A 6,628-nucleotide genomic window follows, 5' to 3' on the forward strand; every position below is an offset into this window, starting at 1 on the left:
TATAGTTTTTTCCCTTGTTTTTTCTTTTTTTGCACATGCACTGACAAGTTTCTATTTTATTTTTTATTAAAAAACACTTTTTTTAAAGAATCCTTTTTAATAATATGGAGAACAAAGGGAAATTGTGTGTGCCACAGCATCCTTACAGTGAGCCCCTTTAATTTACTATTTTAACAATATTTTATACTATTTAGTACCACTATTAAACTAAATTACTACTACTATAAAAACATTCTTTATAAAACCATTACAGGGAAAATTCTATCATCATTTACTCACCCTCCACTTGTCCCAAACTTGTATTCTTTCCTCTGCTGAACACAATAGAAGATATTCTAAAAAAATGTTGGTAACCAAACAGTTGATGGTAGCCATTGACTTCCATAGCATTTGTGTTTCTATACCATGAAAGTTATTGGCTCGGCTACTTTCAACTGTTTGGTTACCACTTTATTCTTCATATCTTCTTTTGTGTTCAACAAAGAAACAAAGTCATACAGGTTTAGAACAACTTGTAGGTGAGTAAATGATGACAGAATTTTGTATTTTTGGGTGAACTATCCCTTTAAGGTCTTACATAGCATTTTCAGGTTCGGAATCTTATAAAAAAACGGTTTTGCTATTGTTGCAAGCTGAAGTATTCTAATCTGATATTGTTTAGAACCGTGTAGAAAATCTGGATCTGGAGTGTTAATTTGGTAATACTGTAAACTATAGCAACACAGCATAGCAATGTGCTATAAACACTCAGAACACCTCACATACACTCTTAAAAATAAAGGTGCTTAAAGGGTTCTTCACAGCGATGCCATAGAAGAACCATTTTTGGTTCCACAAAGAACCATTCAGTCAAAGGTTCTTTAAAGAACCACCTCTTTCTTACCTTTTTATAATCTGAAGAATGTTCTTCAGATGTTAAAGGTTCTTTATGGAACCATTTAGACAAAAAGGCTCTTCTATGGCATCGTGAAGCACCTTTATTTTTAAGAGTGTAGTATTCATTCAGGTGCAACCACCTACAGCACCATAGCATCACGGTAGAAAGTTTTGTATGGGCAAACAGTTTTTTTTCTTCAGAAAATGTACACATGTAGTTCTTTCTAATCTCTTCTTCACCATGCGTTACACACACACACACACACACACAGACAAACTGCTGACATAGACCATCCTCTTTTTCAGTGACTTTCAAAATGATAAATGATAAAAATGTAACAGCAAAAAATAAATAAATAAATAAATAAATAAATCAAACATTCTCCTAAACTTTGTATCATAACAGTTCTTGAATTATATAATGCTTCAGAAGGGGCCAGTGTTTGGAGGAATGTAGGTCTTAGAAACAAAAAAGATGGCAATGCCAAAGTAGCACACACAAAAAAGATGTTTATTCACAGTGACATTTTCATTTTTGAAATCTGAAGTTGCTCTACAGCAACTATCTTATTACAGTACAGTTAATCTGTTCCTCAACAGCTTTTGGCTACTAAACTGGTACTAAATTACTAGTCCCCCCTCTCAGTCTGTACAAAACACAATTATGAACTGTACAATAACACCACAGTGGAAATAAATTTTTATAATAAAAGTACAATAAATACTAGCTGCACTCAAGTTTTGCCAGGTATCGTGTATCGTCTTGTGTTATATTATCAACATAATTCATCATATTCTATCAGTGGGAACAGTTCACTGGTGATGATTGATGTTTATTAATATAGCCTTCAATTCAATCTCATTACATGTCAGTCAGCAGCCTATATTGGGCCTTTGGGTTACTGCGGAGGGAATCAGTCCCATTAGACTCAAAATATTTGTTTACTTTACCTTTAATAAAAATCTGCAGCAAACATACACGTTTAGAATGCCGTCCGCCCAATTTTTTTAAAGATTATTTTTTTATTCAATTGACAAACAAAAAAATAAAACACTAAATCACGCCTCCGGTATATAATGCACTGCTGACTATATCTAGCACTGGGGCAAACACTGTCAGTAGCTATTTTAACTGAGGCTATTATTTTAATTGTAGTTATTATTTAGATTTCAGAAATAGCTAGGGAGCTACGTATAGCTGCAACTAGAGAATCTTAGCCCCTTTTAACCCACCTGTAATTTGAACGCTCTTTAATAATGTTCTCAAATTGCAGCGAGGCTGAGAATTTGGGGTTAATTACATCTCCAATTCCTCGTCCATCTCTCCATCATCTCTGCCCTCTGACTGCACGGTATAGTTATGTAATGCACTGAAGCTCATGACATCATGCACATTCATTCATCGAGTAACAGATGTAGCATTTGGACCAATCAGACACACAATTGTTCATTAGATTTAACAAATCGATTATTCATTAGATTAACAAACAATCACAGACCCCTCAGCCAACACCAGACTCGGTGCCTATATGTCTGAGAACGATCTCCAGGCCAGGACACCTTAGCCAGATCAGATAAACTTTACAACCTAAAAGTATGTAGAGAGAATCTTCCTTCCTACTCAATTCTCTCTAAAACAGACACATACTGCTATATCAAATGGCTTCTTTCATTAATTCATAGACAAATTTTTCTCTGACTTTCCTATCATGCATATCCCCATGGCCTTTGTGTATGATTACTACCTCCTTGTATATGGTCTTGTGTGTTGTATACTGTTTTATGCATGCTTATGATAGATCACTAGTTAATGTAAACTCACCTATACCATGTTTGGTCTCTATGAATTCGTCTTCGGATGATCTAATTGAGAGTGTATATTATATGTTTATACCTATGCAACATATTAGTGTTCTAAGAATATTTAGTAGACTTTGCATCAACATCCAATCCAATTACATATGCAAATTACCATGTTCAGAGACAAAGAGTCGTAAACTTTTCCTCCAGAAGTGCAAGTCACCATTGGCTCTTTGACCCCTGAGAGGTGTGACCTCCACAGAACTTAAAAAACCTCACTTCAGTGACCCGCCTCGCTTTTAGTCTCTTCACTCGTCTCTCATCATCTTCCCATCTTCTGGTTGCTAAGTCCCAGAGCCGGCGCTGCCGCGCCTGGCAGGCCTCGACACAGCTCAGTCTGTGGTACTTTTAGATTCGAAGAGGATGGGGATGCTGAGCTAGAACTCTTCTGGACCCCTAAGTTTGGTGCCAGGCTGTGGCCTCGTCTTTCCATTCACCAAGGATTTTAGCTGATGTCTCTCGAGCTCTGCGCTCTTCTCTTTTCATTTTCCACCTGGGAAGAAACTCCCAATCACCACCGAGTCAGAACACTGTTGGAGTTCATCACTCTTCAAACCCGGAAGAACATGATCGCAAGTCCAAACCTTGAAACCATCAATACTTTCATCCGAGATTGCATCCGGACTCTCGTTCAACGACCAGGCAACTTATACTGAATGTTCGCTGGACGAACAGATTAGTCGATGGCAATTTAATTCTGCTACAGTTACTACTGTAATTGTAATTAATCATAATTAATTGTAATTATTTATATACCTTTCCCTTTTGAGCTAATTTGCTACACAGATCTGCTTTTAATGCCCTGTGCAGTCTCTGGATGTGACATGCCTACAGCTCACCACAGATTTTTTATACACCATCTCCCTATCGGTTTTGTTTCCTTTCATCCCTTATCTTCCTACAGAAGAAGAAGAGGACTCTTGTGTTCCACTCGAGTGCTTCCATATTCTCCAGATGTGACACAAGTGTTTTGAGGTGCCCTTAATGGAAAGCAAGGGAACTCATAATACCTGTCAACTGGCCTCACGGGAAGATGGTTTTACATATGCTCAAGCATCAGTTTTTGAAGTGCTGTTTTATAATCTGGCAACCAGGGGCTGTTTGCTTCATCTGTAATTCACACCTGAAAGTTGGTCATAAAGAGAACCGATTCTACGCTTGATCTTAGCCACGGGGCTGAAAACGACATTACAAAAAGTCCTCTCTCACTATATCTGGACTATATATTCAAAGAATTCAAAGACTCCCAATATTCAAAGAAAGCAGTTTTGCTGTAACTGATCTTTCACTTTTAAAAATAAGGGTTCCAATGGGGTTTTTCGCAGTGATACCATTGAAGAGAGTTATTTTGTATTCCCTAAAGGATGTTTCAGTAAACCGTTCTTAAAGGAATAGTTCACCCAAAAGATGTAGATGAGTTTGTTTCTTCATCAGAAAAGCATTACATCACTTGCTCACTATTTGTTCCTCTGCAGTGAATGGGTGCCGTCAGAATGAGAGTCCAAACAGCTTATAAAAACATCACAATGATCCACAAGTAATCCACACAACTTCAATCCATCAATATAAAGTCTTGTAAATCAAAAAGCTGCTTGTATGTAATAAAGAAATTCATTATTAAGATGATTTTAACTTCAAACCATTGCTTCCAGCTGAAGTCGTTTAGTCATAATATTGCTTTCTCCAGTGAAAAGGTAATTTTGTCTGAATCAGAAGAGAAATATGCACAGATCAAGAACTGTTTAGAGGCAAAAACCATCCAAAACTGTTCTAAACAAATATTTAGGTGGATTTTGAACTGAGTGGACAACAGGGGATGGACTTTTTCACTGGAGGAAGCGTTATTATGAATTATGGACTGGTATTTTGGCCAGATGCAATGGTTTAATGTTAAAATGCCTTAATAATGGATTTGTTTCTTACAAACACACAGTTTTTCACTTCACAGTACATCAGTTGATTAACTGGAGTCATGTGGATTGCTTGTACATAAGTATGATGCTTTTATCAGCTGTTTGGACTCATTCTGACGGCACCCATTCACTGCAGAGGATCCACTGGTGAACAAGTGATGTAATGGTAAAAATCCATTCATCCATTATCTCAAAAGATAACATGTAAATTACTCTATTCATCTCTTATATGGCTTGCCGTGAACAATGTTAGACTGTCTTTTGGAAATGACAAAACAAAAGCAAATTGTGTTGATTTTGGTCCAGATTCAGTTTAAAAAGGAAACGACAGCATCCAAATGCATGATGAATCTGAGAGCTGTATTAATTATAAAGAAAACAGACTGTTTGGCTTTGAACAATGTCTGGCACACTGCTGACAGACAATGAGAGAAGAGGAAAAAGGAAGAGAGAGATAGAAAGAGAGGCTTTCACAGAAAAAGACCTACAGTATGCACAGCCTCTGCTGATCTCTATCTACACAATTATGAAATCTGCCAATAACTTCACAGTTATTTTACTGGCAAAATAACTGACAAATTAAACTGAAAAAATGTATGTAAATGTATTTATTGTGGAATATATTGTTGAAAAAAACTATTCATCATATTTGTCATGGAGCCGTTAAGGCAGGACCAATTACAAAAAGCTGTACAAAAGCTCATAATGTATTTACAACAGTTGTGTTATATCAAAAACACAGCAGTTTCAAATTCCCATTTGAGTTAGGACTACGTAATTTATGTAGTAGAACAAAACTGTAAGGTCTCTTCAAGTAATGTTAAACACAAATCTTATTTTATTCATAAACCCTAAAACATATTCTCATAACTGCAAAACCGCATAGGAAATTCCAGAGAGAACCCATGGCTTGAAAATGCTAATTCTCTTTTTGTTTTTAGAAATAACAAACTAAACAGCTACATTGAATTCATTTTTATGGCTTATATGTGAATCATATATAACTCAAATCTCTTGAATTGCAGTTTAAGCCTTGAACCTTACATTGCAGCAGTTACTACCAGATCACTTCCAAAAGCAATACAGAGTGGAACACATTTCACATTTGGATAAAAATATATGACAGGAGCATTGCAAGACACTTTTTACTTGGCATGAGCCCCAGCGCAATACAGCTGTGCCTAAGTAAAATATTACTGATAAATCCTGGTCTGACAATGGTGATTACGGTATACCAACCTGAGAATCATTTTTACTGATATTTCACCAATCATGTCTTGTGTGTTTTCTTTCAGCTGTTTGGCATCAGAACTAGCAATGCATAACCATTGATCTATTCTAATTGGTCCAACGGTTTTGCAATGTCTAAAATTATTTATTGCTTGATTCATTCGGACAGCACTATTTCCAGTGGTTTTCCACAATGAAATTGTAATGGGATATAGATTAAGACAAAACAAAAATAGTGCTGAATGAGATGCATATTTACCTAAAGTCCATTGTAGGAAACAAAACCTACAAATATCTTTTATCTCATTTGTAAGTCATGAAGCAGCTGTTTATTGCACTTGCATCTTGTATTGCAGGTAAAGACAATATAGTGAAGTGACGTGTGGCGACACTTACTCCGAATTTGTGCTCTGTATTTAACCCATCCAAGTGCACACACACAGTAGTGAACACACACACACCGTGAACACACACACCCAGAGCAGTGGGCAGCCATATTGCTGCGGCGCTCAAGGAGCAGTTGGGGGTTCAGTGCCTTGCTCAAGGGTCTTACCTCAGTCATGGTATTGAGGGTGCGAGAGAGCGCTGGTTATTCACTCCCCCCACTGACAATTCCTGCCGGACTTGAGACTTGAACCTGCAACCTTCAGGATACAAGTCTGACTCTCAAACCATTAGGCCATGACTGAAGTAACAAATATATATCGACTTGCAACTGCCAATACATCCACAACATGCTGCTGTGAGCA

The sequence above is a fragment of the Sinocyclocheilus rhinocerous genome, unplaced genomic scaffold (assembly GCF_001515625.1).
Source record: "Sinocyclocheilus rhinocerous isolate Xijiao unplaced genomic scaffold, SAMN03320098_v1.1 scaffold1285, whole genome shotgun sequence".
In the NCBI taxonomy this organism is placed as follows: domain Eukaryota; kingdom Metazoa; phylum Chordata; class Actinopteri; order Cypriniformes; family Cyprinidae; genus Sinocyclocheilus; species Sinocyclocheilus rhinocerous.